This window comes from Mytilus trossulus, chromosome 8 (genome assembly GCF_036588685.1).
Source record: "Mytilus trossulus isolate FHL-02 chromosome 8, PNRI_Mtr1.1.1.hap1, whole genome shotgun sequence".
In the NCBI taxonomy this organism is placed as follows: Eukaryota; Metazoa; Mollusca; class Bivalvia; order Mytilida; family Mytilidae; genus Mytilus; species Mytilus trossulus.
Genome location: NC_086380.1, coordinates 31,832,474 through 31,850,511, shown reverse-complemented (window position 1 = coordinate 31,850,511; position 18,038 = coordinate 31,832,474). Strand labels below are relative to the sequence as shown.

The window sequence follows — 18,038 nt, the reverse complement described above, 5'->3', positions numbered from 1 at the left end:
GTTACACTCAGTCGATAACACACGTTTACAGCACTCGAGCTACTAATAGCATAATTTATCATAATTAGCTTCAATGTAAGATATAATGAAACCTGTCAGTGATTTTAACTTGCTCATGTATTAACAACTTAGCCTACAAAATCCAAACAATTTGACACGGATGATATAATGACACCTTCTTTACTTGAATTTATTATACTTATTTGGAGAATTACTTTTTTAAGTTTGATTTCATGTCTTTTTTGTTTCCTTTAAATGTAGCATGTAACGTTTTTTCTGATTTGTTCAGTTCCATATTTTCGTCCAATCGATCATATTATATACAGTAAAGCGTCCCTAGGTCACACACTAAAATAATTACTGACTAAGTCACTAAAATATGAGAGACAGTAGCTACAGCAAACCACATAAAACAAAATCGTTCATAGAGACATTCACATTAAAACGTGGCGTGATAAAACATGTTTGAAAATGATTCTTTTTATCTGGTATATTACATCATTTCATAAGAAAAAAAACCCCGTAAATTCAGCTAGAGAGGTTCATTTTATATTAAAATTGAACAATTGTTGGGATTGTCGTTGTCTGTTTTTAATCATTATGATTTTGTCATTGATACTGTGCCATTAGTTATCAAAGGTACCATGATTATAATTTAATACGGCGCGTTTCGTCTACATAAGACTCATCAGTGACGCTCAGATAAAAAAAAGATATAAAGCCGAACAAGTATTTATGTATAATTTGTCGGTGTTTAAGAGCAAACAGCTGCTACTCAGACATTATAAAAGGACCCAAGTATCTTAGCAGAAAGTTAATGAACCAAGGTTTTGTCAAAGAACGTCCCATCCCTTGTTCCTCGGACGATACCAAGACCAAAGGCCTAATGTAGCATGCACTTTCATATAAATGGACACAAGCAATTGCAAACATGTTTCAACAGTTACAAAAATAAGCATGTCAAGCCTAAAGCAAATAAGATAAAATGTCTGTAGCCAATAAATACAACTTGGATTCAACCCTACACTATAACTATTCCTCCGAAATAATTTTATTATAATATTAATTGAAAACTACGTTCAAACCTATGATTGCGTTATATATTTATATATATATAAACGAGTCTTAATTGAAAACTACGTTCAAACCTATGACTGCGTTGGATAAAAACCGCAATTTTTATACGTGTGCATGTCAAACAAATTTCGTTGTAGAAGGGTCTAAAAACAGCACAAACAACATTTTCCAAAAGACCAAAAGAGTGAAAAAGTATATTTAAACAAAACGCTTTTGACTAACAGGTCGAACAACTGATGTTCTTTAACCCTGCTGACTGCCATTGGCGATTGCCAAATAAAATTGATCACAAGATGTAACAAAATGGACCTTAATATAAATTTAATACGTCACAGAAAGAAAAAAAATTGTTAACTTGTGGACAGGATGTTGTGCCACAAACATTCGGTGTCAATATTTCTTTAGTACACCATATCCGGATTTCGACAATAAATGTCTCTTCAGTGATGTTAGGGATCGAAACGGTATTTGGAAGGCCATATAAAAAGTACCCTCATTTTTGGAGAAAGTACCCTCATTTTTAGATTAACTCTTGAATTTTAAGAGTCAATATATAGGATGAACGGATCATATAAACCGGAGGGAAAATATGATACATGCCCAAACAAAAAATATAAACGAGTCTAAATTGAAAACTACGTTCAAACCTATGACTGCGTTGGATAAAAAATGCAATTTTTATACGTGTGCATGTCAAACAAATTTCGTTGTATATATATATATATATATATCTGTTGTAGGGTTGTCACTGACTCAGACGTACTTATGAATATAATTATTTTCTGTGACTGTATCTTACATTAATTTGTAGGATCCTTTACTATAGATAATTTAGCTGATCTGTAAACAATAACATCTTCATGCCTTATATATCATGTACTGTAGTACGCCGCTAGATTAAAACTGACGTGGAAAGGTAACACGTGCCCACCGTAAGCTCTTTTTTGAGAGCCCAGGTGGTCGTGTGGTCTAGCGGCGGGACGGCTGCAGTGCAGGCGATTTGGTGTCACGATATCACAGTAGCATGGGTTCGAATCCCGGCGAGGGAAGAACCAAAAATTTGCGAAAGCAAATTTACAGATCTAACATTGTTGGGTTGATGTTTAGACGAGTTGTATATATATATAAAGAAGAAACCTTTAGGAACTACAAATGTACATCAACAAATGACAACACCTGAACATGAGGTTCCTGACAATATGCCATTATTTTTTCATTGTTTTGTAATGATTAAGATTAAAACACAATGATGACTGCTCTATCCTAATTTTGAACATTGTTATTCATTATGTCTGTTTGTGTTGCTCACATATTGTTTTCAATATAATGCAATATTATATGACTTTCATATATTTGATATTTTTCTTTAAGATTATACAGATATTCAACAAAGTGTTGTCTTATTTTTGTATAGACATGAGTTATAATTGATATAGTCATAACTAACTGTTAACAACACTGAATTTTTCGAAAGACTAAGGATTTCCTACCCACAGAAAATATAACCATGATACCAGTTTTTCGCAAAGCCTTTGAAGATTTTGGTAAATCGATTCTCTTCAACATGGTACTTTATTAGTTTTTTTATTCGAGCGTTAGTGATGTGTCTTTTGTAGAAAAGAACTGCCTATTAATCTGTATTTCTGTAGTGTTGCTAGTAGCAGTGACCGCAAAGTGCGGTAACCGCAAAGTCGAAAGGGAAAACTTGTTTCCTTATCCACTATGAATAAATATGTTTAAACTTCTTAAACTAAACTAGCGGTGATATCTAAAGTAGATATCTGTATTCGTGTAGTGTTGCTATAAGCGGTGATATCTAAAGTAGATATCTGTATTCGTATAGTGTTGCTAGTAGCGGTGATATCTAAAGTAGATATCTGTATTCGTGAAGTGTTGCTAGTAGCGGTGATATCTAAAGTAGATATCTGTATCCGTGTAGTGTTGCTAGTAGCGGTGATATCTAAAGTAGATATCTGTATTCGTGTATTGTTGCTAGTAGCGGTGATATCTAAAGTAGATATCTGTATTCGTGTAGTGCTGCTAGTAGCGGTGATATCTAAAGTAGATATATGTATCCGTGTAGTGCTGCTAGTAGCGGTGATATCTAAAGAAGATATCTGTATTTGTGTAGTGTTGCTAGTAGCGGTGATATCTGAAGTAGATATCTGTATTCGTGTAGTGCTGCTAGTAGCGGGGATATCTAAAGTAGATATCTGTATCCGTGTAGTGCTGCTAGTAGCGGTGATATCTAAAGTAGATATCTGTATTCGTGTAGTGTTGCTATAAGCGGTGATATCTAAAGTAGATATCTATATCCGTGTTGTGTTGCTAGTAGCGGTGATATCTAAAGTAGATATCTGTATTCGTGTAGTGCTGCTAGTAGCGGTGATATCTAAAGTAGATATCTGTATCCGTGTAGTGTTGCTAGTAGCGGTGATATCTAAAGTAGATATCTGTATTCGTGTATTGTTGCTAGTAGCGGTGATATCTAAAGTAGATATCTGTATTTGTGTAGTGTTGCTAGTAGCGGGGATATCTAAAGTAGATATCTGTATTCGTGTAGTGCTGCTAGTAGCGGGGATATCTAAAGTAGATATCTGTATCCGTGTAGTGCTGCTAGTAGCGGTGATATCTAAAGTAGATATCTATATCCGTGTTGTGTTGCTAGTAGCGGTGATATCTAAAGTAGATATCTGTATTCGTGTAGTGCTGCTAGTAGCGGTGATATCTAAAGTAGATATCTGTATTCGTGTAGTGCTGCTAGTAGCGGTGATATCTAAAGTAGATATCTGTATCCGTGTAGTGCTGCTAGTAGCGGTGATATCTAAAGTAGATATCTGTATTTGTGTAGTGTTGCTAGTAGCGGTGATATCTAAAGTAGATATCTGTATTCGTGTAGTGCTGCTAGTAGCGGGGATATCTAAAGTAGATATCTGTATCCGTGTAGTGCTGCTAGTAGCGGTGATATCTAAAGTAGATATCTGTATTCGTGTAGTGCTGCTAGTAGCGGTGATATCTAAAGTAGATATCTATATCCGTGTTGTGTTGCTAGTAGCGGTGATATCTAAAGTAGATATCTGTATTCGTGTAGTGCTGCTAGTAGCGGTGATATCTGAAGTAGATATCTGTATCCGATTAGTGCTGCTCGTAGCGGTGATATCTAAAGTAGATATCTGTATTCGTGTATTGTTGCTAGTAGCGGTGATATCTAAAGTAGATATCTGTATTCGTGTAGTGCTGCTAGTAGCGGTGATATCTAAAGTAGATATCTGTACCCGTGTAGTGTTGCTAGTAGCGGTGATATCTAAAGTAGATATCTGTATTCGTTTAGTGCTGCTAGTAGCGGTGATATCTAAAGTAGATATCTGTATCCGTGTAGTGTTGCTAGTAGCGGTGATATCTAAAGTAGATATCTGTATTCGTGTAGTGCTGCTAGTAGTAGTGATCTCTGAATAATTTAAAATCTGTATTCCTGTAGTGTTGATAGTAGGATAAATAACTAAAGTAGGAATATGTGTCAAATATAAATCATCACAGCCTTTTTAGCTCACCTGGGCCGAAGGGCCAAGTGAGCTTTTCTCATCACTTGGCGTCTGGCGTCCGTCGTCGTCGTCCGTCGTCGTCGTCGTCCTGCGTCCGGCGTTAACTTTTACAAAAATCTTCTCCTCTAAAACTATTAGGCCAAATTTAACCAAACTTGGCCACAATCATCATTTGGGTATCTAGTTTAAAAATTGTGTCCGGTGACCCCGCCAACTAACCAAGATGGCCGCCATGGCTATAAATAGAACATAGGGGTAAAATGCAGTTTTTGGCTTATAACTCAAAAACCAAAGCATTTAGGGCAAATCTGACCTGGGGTAATATTGTTAATCAGGTTAAGATCTATCTGCCCTGAAATTTTCAGATGCATCTGACATTCCGTTGTTAGGTTGCTGCCCCTGAATTGGTAATTTTAAGGAAATTTTGTTGTTTTTGGTTATTATCTTGAATATTATTTTCGATAGAGATAAACTGTAAAGAGCAATAATGTTCAGCAAAGTAAGATCTACAAAAAAGTCAACATGACCAAAATGATCATTTGACCACTTTAGGAGTTATTGCCCTTTATAGTCAATTTTTAACCATTTTTCGTAAATCTTAGTAATCTTTTAGAAAAATCTTCTCCCCTGAAACTGCTGGGCCAAATTATTTGAAACTTGGCCACAATCATCATTGGGGTATCTAGTTTAAAAATTGTGTCCGGTGACCTGGCCATCAAACCAAGATGGCCGCCACGGCTAAAAATAGAACATAGGGGTAAAATGCAGTTTTTGGCTTATAACTCAAAAACCAAATAATTTAGAGAAAATCTGACATGAAGTAAAATTGTTAATCAGGTCAAGATCTATCTGCCCTGAAATTTTCAGATGAATTGGACAACCTGTTTTTGGGTTGCGGCCCCTGAATTGGTAATTTTAAGGAAATTTTGCTGTTTTTGGTTATTATATTGAATATTATTATAGATATAGGTAAACTGTAAACAGCAATAATGTTCAGCAAAGTAAGATCTACAAATAAGTCAACATGAACGAAATGGTCAATTGACCCCTGTAGCAGTTATTGACCTTTGTAGTCAATTTTCAATCTGCTTCCTTTGTTTAATATTCACATAGACCAAGGTGAGCGACACAGGCTCTTTAGAGCCTCTAGTTTTTATGCATACCTGTACTCTTCTGTATTGTCGACAGTAGTGGTAATATTTAAGTATTCATGGTTATTCCAGTAGTGGTGCTTGTAGGTGTAATATCTGAAGTAGATTTCTGTATCTAATATAAAGTCTCAAAACACGTTGCTGAAATGTCAAAATCGTGCGAACGAGAATCACCTAGACCAAAATATTATCAAAATTATTTGTCAACAACCTGTCATAAACTGCAATTCTAATTTTCTTAATTACAAAATATCACTAAGTAACATGTAAGGAGACAAACATTTAAAATGATTGTCATTTATGTTACGAAACGAAAATGACTGTCATAAAATTAGGTATTATGTACTAATTACAGATATATATAGCATATAATTAATATTATTATATCATGAAGTATCTTATGATGGTAGATATTGCATATAATAACTGAACCAAATTGTATATATAAACATCTGAAAGTTTAGTTAAGTAACTGAATTCAGTCAGACCAAACAAGGTAAGTTCTATTTTCTCGTACATATGTTTTTAACATTCGGCAAACCTCGGTAGAATCCGCTACTCTAGGGTACGGAATCGGCCGAGTTAAGACGAATGATGTTTTAACATAGAATCCAAGACAGTTTGAAATTTAATTTTTAATTTTTTTACAAATTCTTTTTTTAAACTTTTTACAATTTTTTTTTTAAATTTTTTTTTTACAAATTATGTTTAAATGATTGCATTTGTACATATTCAACTTTCACTTTAAGTTTTGTCTTTTCATAATTTGATCATTAAGAAATGATCCCTGCTGAAAATTTTAAATGTATTCCAGAAACAGTAGACAGTTTGAAATTTAAAATTTTCTACAAATTATGTTAGAATGATTGCATTTGTACATATTCAACTTTCACTTTAAGTTTGTCTTTTCATAATTTGATAATTAAGAAATTATCCCTGCTGAAAATTTTAAATGTATTCCAGAAACAGTAGTACTAGTCTTTCTTTTACTTTGTAATACTATTGATCTTTATACTTCAAATCGTTTACAACGCAAGCATACTAAAAAAAGGGAAATTATATGAAACACTTCAAAGAAGATTGAACACGGTTATCATTCTGACTAAATTCCTTTTTGTTTTTCTCTCATTTATTTTTGATTTTTGATTTTTTCAAAAATAACCAAATCAAAGCGTGTGTACGACTTTGATTGCAAAATCTTTAAAAGAAACAAACAAAACAAAAAGTCTGAAAAAATGACTACTTTGCTTCCCTCTCTCGCTATTTTTGGAAACCCCTCTTTGAGTGCCTGCCTTAATTTTGTAACATTGAATTTTCTATCGATGAGCGAGATTATCACATCCGTTAATTTTTGTACCTTATTACTTTAGCAACTTATTTAACAAAAAGTATAAAAAAAATATATCAGATGTATTATTATCAAAAGGTTTAATATCAGCCTAAGAGCCTAAGGTTTTAGAGTTCATATTAACTGCAGGCTTATAATACATATGATTTGAAAAATAAAAAGTGCCCTGCAATAAATCTCTATCGATAAAAAAAGGTGAGAAAAAATAAGAATGATTTTTTGAAATGTTTATATTGTGTTGCGATGAAATGCTATGGTTTTCATCTCTCTTTAATTTCTTATTCGTTAAAGGACATCTTAGTTATCTTGGAATGTAAACGCAAATGCGACATCCGTTTTTGTTTAACAACGTTAAAAATCTATTATGTTTATCTATGTATCATTGTAGTTTTGCTTTCTTTTCTTTTGTTACCTATTCTAAAATCGGACTCGGCCTTGTTTTAAAATGAGTTTACTGTACGTATTGCTGTGTGTTTGTTTTTCTACATTGGATAGATGTATAGAGGAGGGTTAAGATCTTTCAAAACATGATTAATCCCGCCACATTTTGGCACCTGTCCCATGTAAGGAGCATCTGGCCTTTGTTAGTCTTGTATGATTTTTAGTATTAGTTCATCTTTATGTTTTCGAGATAATCATGTCCAATATCAACAGGAACAAGTACTCATTTTTATCTCACCTGGCCCGAAGGGCCAAGTGAGCTTTTCCCATCACTTTGCGTCCGGCGTCCGTCGTCGTCCGTCGTCCGTCGTCGTTGTTAACTTTTACAAAAATCTTCTCCTCTGAAACTACTGGGCCAAATTAAACCAAACTTGGCCACTATCATTATTGGGGTATCTAGTTTAAAAAATGTGTCCGGTGACCCGGCCAACTAACCAAGATGGCCGCCATGGCTAAAAATAGAACATAGGGGTAAAATGCAGTTTTTGGCTTATAACTCAAAAACCAAAGCATTTAGAGGAAATCTGACATGAGGTAAAAATGTTTATCAGGGCAAGATCTATCTGCCCTGAAATTTTCAGATGAATCGGTCAACCCGTTGTTGGGTTGCTGCCCCTGAATTGGTAATTTTGTGGAAATTTTGCAGTTTTTGGTTATTATCTTGAATATTATTATAGATAGAGATAAACTGTAAACAGCAATAATGTTCAGCAAAGTAAGATCTACAAATAAGTCAACATGACCAAAATGGTCAGTTGACCCGTTTAGGAGTTATTGCCCTTTATAGTCAATTTTTAACCATTTTTCGTAAATTAAAGTAATCTTTTACAAAAATCTTCTCCTCTGAAACTACTTGGCCAAATTAATCCAAACTTGGCCACAATCATCATTGGGGTATCTAGTTTAAAAAATGTGTGGCGTGACCCAGTCAACCAACCAAGATGGCAGCCACGGCTAAAAATAGAACATAGGGGTAAACTGCAGTTTTTGGCTTATAACTCAAAAACCAAAGCATTTAGAGGAAATCTGACATGGGGTAAAAATGTTTATCAGGTCAAAATCTATCTGCCCTGAAATTTTCAGATGAATCGGTCAACCCGTTGTTGGGTTGCTGCCCCTGAATTGGTAATTTTGTGGAAATTTTGCAGTTTTTGGTTATTATCTTGAATATTATTATAGATAAAGATAAACTGTAAACAGCAATAATGTTTAGTAAAGTAGGATTTACAAATAAGTCAACATGACCGAAAGGTCAGTTGACCCGTTTAGGAGTTATTGCCCTTTATAGTCAATTTTTAACCATTTTTCGTAAATCTTAGTTATCTTTTACAAAAATCTTCTCCTCTGAAACTACTGGGCCAAATTGAACCAAACTTGGCCACAATCATCATTGGGGTATCTAGTTTAATAAATGTGTGGCGTGAATCTGTCAACCAACCAAGATGGCCGCCACGGCAAAAAATAGAACATAGGGGTAAAATGCAGTTTTTGGCTTATAACTCAAAAACCAAAGCATTTAGAGGAAATCTGACAGGGTAAAAATGTTTATCAGGTCAAGATCTATCTGCCCTGAAATTTTCAGATGAATCGGTCAACCCGTTGTTGGGTTGCTGCCCCTGAATTGGTAATTTTGTGGAAATTTTGCAGTTTTTGGTTATTATCTTGAATATTATTATAGATAGAGATAAACTGTAAACAGCAATAATGTTTAGTAAAGTAGGATTTACAAATAAGTCAACATGACGGAAATGGTCAGTTGACCCGTTTAGGAGTTATTGCCCTTTATAGTCAATTTTTAACCCTTTTTCGTAAATCTTAGTTATCTTTTACAAAAATCTTCTCCTCTGAAACTACTGGGCCAAATTAATCCAGACTTGGCAATCATCATCTTTGGGGTATCTTGTTTTAAAAATGTGTCCGGTGACCCGACTTTCAAATCAAGATGGCCGCCACAGCTAAAAATAGAACATAGGGGTAAAATGCAGTTTTTGGCTTATAACTCAAAAACCAAAGCATTTAGAGCAAATCCAACACGGGGTAAAATTATTACTCAGATCAAGATCTATCTGCCCTATAATTTTCAGATGAATCTGACAACCCGTTGTTGGGTTGCTGCCCCTGAATCGGTAATTTTAAGGAAATTTTGCTGTTTTTGGTTATTATCTTAAATTTTATTATAGATAGAGATAAACTGTAAACAGCAATTATGTTCAGCAAAGTAAGATTTACAAATAAGTCAACATGACCGAAATTGTCAATTGACCCCCTAAGGAGTTATTGTCCTTTATAGTCAATTTTTAACAATTTTCATAAAATTTGTAAATTTTTATTAACATTTTCCACTGAAACTACTGGGCCAAGTTCATTATAGATAGAGATAAATGTAAGCAGCAAGACTAGTAAAGTAAGATTTACAAACACATCACCATCACCAAAACACAATTTTGTCATGAATCCATCTGCTTCCTTTGTTTAATATTCACATAGACCAAGGTGAGCGACACAGGCTCTTTGGAGCCTCTAGTTCTTAAAGAACCAGATAAGGCACGATCTTGGGTGCGGAATTTTCACGCTGTGTTGAAGACTTATTTAGCTTTCAGTGTTGGTTTTTTTTGTTATTTGGTCAAAATGAAAACAATCAATTGTTGTCTTTTTAAAGCCAAAGAATAGTTTTTTGTAAACGCGTACATTTAAGTACTCAAAAATTGTTTTCATCCATTCATTTAGATGTCTTTATATATATATTTTAATATATAATTCATTCATAGGTTAACATTACCATCTCAAGCATGTAGCGTCGGCAGTATGAGTTCAATTAGTATTTTTAAATATAAGAAAAGTCGATTATTTATTGAAACTTTGTATATACATGTCATGTATTCGGATCCCTAAAGAGATCAGCAAATGGAATTTTCGCTTGTTTTCTATTTTCTCTCTCCCTTTGACTGACAGATGTGAAGTGATTTATCATTTGATATTATCATCGGTTAAAACCCATATCTGTTTGATTTGATGTTGTACTTTAACTATATGTGAATGATTTTGTAGTTCGAAAATCAAGGCGGTTATTGATGTACTGCATACTATCGTTTCAGGAATACACAAGATGCAATTGTTTGTTGTTGTTCTATTCGTAGTAGTTGTATGCAGTGCTGTTAACGGTACTACGCTTGGTAAAGGTAAGGAGTTAATGTGTGATTATGGAATTGATAAAGTGGTGAACTGTACGGTATTGAGGTTGGGTATTGAAACAGATAAGGGGTTAACGGTAAAGTGCAAAAGAACTATATGGCAGTTTATTTCCCAATTGATTTTTTTTCGTAACCTTTGTTTTGTATCTGCCGTTTCTAGAAAGCTATGATCACGAATATATGAACTTGATATATATGAATTCAATTACAATATAAGTGTATAAAAAATGAATTTCCTCTTTCATTTGTCAATAACCTGTTATGAAAAATAATAAATTTCTTGTTATTGCACATAAACGCATATATTTTGGATTAAAAAAAAAGATTTTAAAGCCGATTTGATTCCTGTCTTTGATAGTGTTGATAAGGATTTGTCACGTGTCACATTATGATTCAATCGCAGTTTATAAAAAAAAAATTGGAGACATAAGTTGAATGATATTTTTCAAAAACTGCTGCCTTTTTCAATATATGGACACAAACAGAATTGCCCATATGCATAAAGCTACTTAAGTTATCATTTGCTCCGAACGAACAAATTCTACTTCAGGTCATACGATAAAAAGTAAAACCACAAAAATAAATGAACTCCGAGAAAAAATAAAAACGAAAAGACCTTTATCAAATTGCAAAATCAAAAGCTCAAACACATCAAAGGAACGGATAACAACTGTCATATTCCTGACTTGTACAGGCATTATCATGTGAAAAAAATGTCGTTTTTAACCTGGTTTTATAGCTAGATAAACCTCTCACTTGTATGACAGTCGCATCAAATGCCATTAAATTGATAATTAGTACTGCGATTGAATTTAGTAACTCAGGTTTTTTTTATGCATGCGGGTCCAGCAGAATACTGTCCCTGTCCATGTATTGAAAAAAAATAACATTTATAGACCTATTATTTGGCTTCAAAAAGCGGGTATGTCTATTTTTCCGATTAAAATCAAATTTAGATTTACAACGCTATCACCAAAATATTTTTTCCGAAGTCAGCATTATACAATATTCGGAAATTAGAAATCAGAACAGTAGTTTGTCATCTGCTTGACAACAATATATTTATTTTTCTAATAAAATTGGAGATCAGAATATTGTTTTTAAGAAAAAACCATAACCCTTCTTTTGAAGTAAATTGGTCAATGCCATAGTGTACTAAGTGTCTTTGACCATCGTATGTACCAAACTGCAAGGCCATACTGGTAGTAAACAGTTTTTATCAAGATGTCCGTTGTATTATCGCTTTTGTAGACTGTAGAGACAAGGACAGAAAATGTAGTTACTGGACCAGTATTGGAGAATGCGATAATAACCCTGGTTATATGCGTGTCAGCTGTTGTAAAAGTTGTAATAGTAAGTACAGTTTACAATCGTATGTAGGAGAATACGTCATAGTTAAACGATATTTTGTGATCGCACTACTTGCTTGCAAGAAGTCTGTATTTCCATTCGACGTTTTAAAAAATGTAAGCATATTATAAAAAAAAAGTAAAATCACAAAAATACTGAACTTAGAGGAAAATCAATTCGGAAAGTCCATTATCACATGGCAAAATCAAAAAAACAAACCGCATCAAATACGAATGGACAAGAATTGTCATATTATTCACTTGGTACTGGATTGAACCTGGTTATATAGCGCTAACCCTCTCACTTTAATGGCAGTCTCATCAAATTTCGTTAGATTGATGCAAAATGTTGTGGACATTGTTCGAATTGTATACAAATTATGAATGTTGAAGAAATTCATTTGAAAGGCTACCAACAGACGGACACACTATATGATTGCTTCACCCCTTACTAGCACGCTGTATATCATTTCTTATGTGCTGGACGACAACTGACAAATCACAATTATCTCGATGCATTTAGTTATATTAATTATTCTGGCAACTGTTTAACGCCTAATATGTAATTTTAGATACTTATTAAAGATGTCTTTACATTGATATTGATGGTTTAGTTACTTTTGAAAGATACTTGTAACATTGCTATTGTTGGTTAAGCTACTTATAAAGATGCTTGCACATTGATATCGTAGGTTGTATCGACCAGAACCTAGATTGTCGTTCCTGGGCTAAACGTGGAGAATGCTTTAAGAACCCGAATTACATGCAATCAAGATGTTGTGAAAGTTGCAATCGTGAGTATTTATTTCTTCGTTTTTTTTAACGGATACCAAATTTTCATCAACTTACTGTATATGTACTTTTTTTCTCGTGTACTTTCATTTTTGAATTTTGCATTGCTAATTGTTTCGCATGTATTTTAAATCAGCAATATTCCATAAAAAAAATTTAAAAAATATTGGAATGAAACTATCTAAAGATTTATTATTTACCTAAGTCGTTATTTGTTTAACAATATAACAAAAATATATATAGATGTTTCAATTTTCGAAAATTCATCTGTTAGACAGAGATAATTATATAATTGTCTTGTCAGCCGCGCTATCGAGTTGTCATATTTGGCAGGGGTGTCATTTATTTTTTGTTCCATATTAATCCTTTTTGCTTTTAATTGCTGTTCTGTTTAAGTTACTTATGGTTGTTTTAAAGAGCAACTCGACAGGTGCCACATGTGAAGTAGAATCTACTTACCATACACCAGCATGTGACATCATCCCTAGTTTTCAAGGGGCTCCTGTTTTTGCTGTAGTTGTAATTGTAGTTTTTAATTCTGAAGTTTTTTCAAAGTCTCTGTTGTGTATTCCGCTAGAGGTATTGTCTTCCCTTTATTTTACTTCATTTTCAAGTCCAGTTGCAGGATTTTAGTTTTATATGACTGATTGCTTAGTTAACAATATTTGACGTCATAGTGTTATATAAAACTCATTTGCAAATACCCTATTATGTGATGAGCAGTCAGTTGATACAGTTTATCAACGTCTTTATTTATGTGTACCAATAAGTCGTCACATTCGGCATAGAACTGCTAACACTTCTGGAACACCTGATATCATCCCCGATTTTAATCTTTAGTTTTTATGTTTAGTTTTGTACACTGTTGGTTTTTTTTGTGTCATTTTTTTTTTTGAAACAGCAGACCCTGCTCCCCAAGTGGCATCTGTCGTTTTCTATGTTGCAAAGTTACACTTGACAACCAAATGGTAGTCTATTTCAACCTATATCAATGATATTAACTATTTTGTACATGTTTTATATTCATTAATTCATGATTTTTTTACTGCAGTTTACCCTAGGGGAGTAGGAGTACTAAGGAGATAGACAGGTTATGGAAACATGGACAGCAACGAGGCTTACATAATTTAACAATAAAATATATGTAACCACTTTTGATTTTTTTAATTAACCACAGACTGAGATATGTGCATGTATTATGAAATAATATTCGTCTGAATGTGTTGAAAAATCCCCTTTAGCGCAGACTGTTTTCACTTTATCATTATCGTTGCAAAAAACATTGGGCATTCTTTCAAATTTGAATTAAACATAATGATTGTGTAGTCAAATCTTTTCTTAAACAATAACTTCGATTTATTTTCACAAATCAAAATATACTTTGTATGTATAATCCAACACGTACATGAATCGTTTAGTAGAGTACTAAAAAGACAGTATTGCATTGATGACGTCATCGTCTATTACTTACACAAAAATAAAATACCTCAACAAAATAAGTACATTAAGACAGTCAAACAAAATTGTAGATACCAGGGGCATCCAATAACAATATATGACTAATGATCAGGAAGAAAACCAAAAGGAACAAATCGAGAAACAGCAAAAACTGTGATGACCTCAGGTTTTAGTCCTTCCCACTATTGACACCCTTCAAAGAACTCTTGGTGCAATAAGGTGAAGAGTCAGTAATTGTATATCTTGACATGAATATCAATTGTGTGGTCATTTTTATAAATTTTCTGAATATAAAACTTCGAATTTTCGAAAAACTAAGGATTTTCTTATCCCAGGAATAGATTACCTTAGCCGTATTTGGCACAACTTTTTGAAATTTTGGATCCTCAATGCTCTTCAACATCGTTCTTGTTTGGCTTGATGAATATTTTGATATGAGCGTCACTGATGAATCTTAGGTAGACGAAACGCGCGTCTGGCGTACTAAATTATAATCCGGGTACCTTTGATAACTATTTACAACAGATGATAAAGCCACATTCGAAGATATCAAAGAAATGTCTTAAACGACTAAAAAAAAAAACACGGAACAAGTTGTTTTCTATTTCTAAGACTCGACTGAATTACAGAGTTTAAATGTCAAACGCAAATACTGCTTATGGCAAGTAAACAAATATTTCTATAAATATTTGTTTTGATTTTCTTTATCTCAAGTATGAGGTTTTGTACTTTTTGAGATTATGAATATGCATTGGAAGTTTTCGTCTGCTCTTGTATGTGCCCTGATTTAATGTGGTACTCTCAATGCGCTTCAGTGTTAAATAGCCTACATGATATTTTTTAGCTTCAATGGTAGATACAATGGACTTATGGTGAGATTTACCTCCTTATATATCAAATGTTCGCCAACAAAATCCAAACACTTTCCTTAAGTGATGATGACACCTTTTTTACTTTCATTTATATTCTTCGTCTGAATAATTTGAACTTTTGGTTTGATTTTATGTCTGTATTGTTTCCTTTTGTTGTATTAGTTATGTTTATCTCTTAAATTTTGTACAATTCCGTAATTAAGTCCAATCAGATTTTATTTAAAATATTAGTGACATCATGAATGCTGCTATGACCCGCAATTAGTCATTCAAAGTTCACATTTAAGATTTTGTATATTTTAATAAATTTGCGATTCAATATTATTCCGAGTCCTCATTGGTTTTTAATAATTTATTAGTGTATTTATTTTACGCTATTCAAAAGTTACTTGTATGTTAAACTTAACTATAATCCTTTCATTCAGTTTAATTATCAAAGATTTACATCCGTCTTTATAATAAAAGATTCTGTAACATTGAATATAGATAACTTGACACAACGTGATAACTACCGAAAGCCATTCTTGACAAACTTATATGAAGCATGTTTTAATCCGTAATGCCCGCTTTCGGCAAAACGCGAATTAATCTTATTTAATAAAAAGATATTTGATTGGATCATTTTCCGCTCGTCAATCAGTCTTTTGAGTTTGTATTTTATATTTGTTTTTATGTTGATATTCTGTTATGTTTTAATGTTTGAAATATATGGACGTGAAACAAATATGACTTTATCTGAGCTATCACTAGTTTTCCCCGAAAGTAATAATTATGACAGAGGTGACCAACAACCCGGTCATACTGTTATCACAGTAAAGCGTCCTCGGGTCATAAACCAAAATATGACAAACCCCAGCCAAAGATAACCACATGAAGGGTCGCGCATTACACACATCTGGTTCATAAGAAATACAGCAGATCATTAGCAAAAACCCTGTAAAATCAGTTGCAGAGATATTGCGATTTTTGTATACATTTCTTCTGCATTAAAGTTACTCAATTTAGTGGATTGGTGCAGTGTTTTAAATAGTTTGGATTTGTTATTTTTCGTTTATATACTGTCTTACTGTTTCAACATTTTGTGTATAATTGCATTGCTTGGGTCGAATTTGTTACCAGAGTCGTCGCAATACCAGAATCTATGACAAACGAGATGATTTTTATTTAGAAATCATAAATTTATTTCTATTTTAAAAGGAATATAAAAACGCCTGCATAAATAATATACATTTCCCCGTTCACTTAAGAATTGAATGTTTATTTTTGTAACTTCATTGGGTTGAAAAAGCGTTGACCGAAGTACCATTTGTTTGAAGCGCTTCCGCGCTTCATTCTAAAAATATGTGCACGGTCAACGCTTTTCAACCCTATGAAGTTACAAAAAGAAGAAGTCAATACTTATAATTACATTTTTTAGCTAGGATCATGAAAACACGATTATTATCAATTCTTTATATATATTCCTGTGCACTTTATTGTGGGACCTCGTGTCATCATGAATGATAATTTTATTGTATAATGCAATTGACTTAGGAATAACGCGAGATGTGAAGCATACTTCTAATGTAATTATTCGGTATTAAAGAGCTTGCTTCAGCTACTGAGATTTTATAATCGTCTGAGAAGAAGTTGATGAACAAGGATATGTCAAAAATACTCTCGCCTTTTTTTTTCGCAAAAAGTTCATCGGAAGTTACAAAGACCGTGTTAACAAATTGTCCGTATCAACGCAAGTAATATAGATGCTGGTCTTGAAGTATAGTCATAGTACTGACGTTGTGTTTCCAATTAATCAAGTGTTCTTTGCCTTTGCATCTTATATCATGATCATTAACCTTTTCTGGTATAGACTTTTGGCGTGGCTTGGTATTTTTTCTGCATTCTACGGAAGCGTATAAGTGGTATATAAAAATCAAATTGGCAGTGAAGGTCGAAATTTTAACATTTCAAATCTTAAAATTTCGACTTTAACTCAAAATTTTTACTTTTCTTATTTTGAAATTTTGACTCCTAAAATCTTGAAATTTCGACTTATGTCAATTGGTCTCTGTGGGAAAGTTGTGTCATTGGCACTCATCATACAAATATATCTCATTTCATATAGATTAATGGATTACCCAAATACGATATATTTTGTTGTTTGTTGCTTACGTTACTTTCAGTGGGAAATATTTCATGCATAATCAGTTCAACCAAACATTAAGAATATCCATATTGATGTACAAAACAAAAAATGTAAGCGAAATAAACAAAATATCCCAAATAATCACTAATCGTCGTAAAACGTACGAATTTGACGTCACCATTTGACACACAATATCGTGCGTAACGTCATTACGATATTTACGCCATCTTGAAATTATTACGTAACACATATCGGTATCTATCGGTTGTCTCAGTTTGTAGGAAAGATTGAGGCGGCTAGAGGAATGTGATGTAGAATTGATAGCTTGTCCTAGACAGAAGAGTATATCTAAATGCGGGACAAACTTCAGTATTGCTATTCACGTTCGGAATCTATATTCGATTGACTTTACTGGTTTACCTTGCTTAAAGTTCATATTGATAATTAAGAGAAGGATCAAAACAAGTATACATCATTTAAAGGTAAATGCAAATCATATAATGAAAATAGTAATTACTAGACAGTTTTTGCGTTCCATAATCAAAGATAAACAAGTTTTGAATGGTCAAATAATGTGGTATACCACTATTGATTTCTCCTAATAGTCTTTATAAATTTGCACTTTTGAAAAAACTGTGCAGAATTTATCTTTGTTTCAAGTAAAATAATACTTGGCATGAGTAAAGATTTAT

General features: G+C 33.1%; 1 protein-coding gene across 1 annotated transcript in view; it reads left to right on the top strand.

The window, feature by feature from the left end:
- Window positions 1–14,044, top strand: part of LOC134680818 (WSCD family member GA21586-like) — a 60,065-nt gene extending 46,021 nt beyond the window's left edge. The window contains exons 6-9 of the mRNA XM_063540056.1: window positions 10,655–10,738; window positions 12,002–12,103; window positions 12,792–12,893; window positions 13,943–14,044. The gene's annotated coding sequence lies outside the window, so the exon portion shown is untranslated. The remainder of the gene's footprint in view (window positions 1–10,654; window positions 10,739–12,001; window positions 12,104–12,791; window positions 12,894–13,942) is intronic.
- The last annotated feature ends 3,994 nt before the right edge of the window (window positions 14,045–18,038 follow it).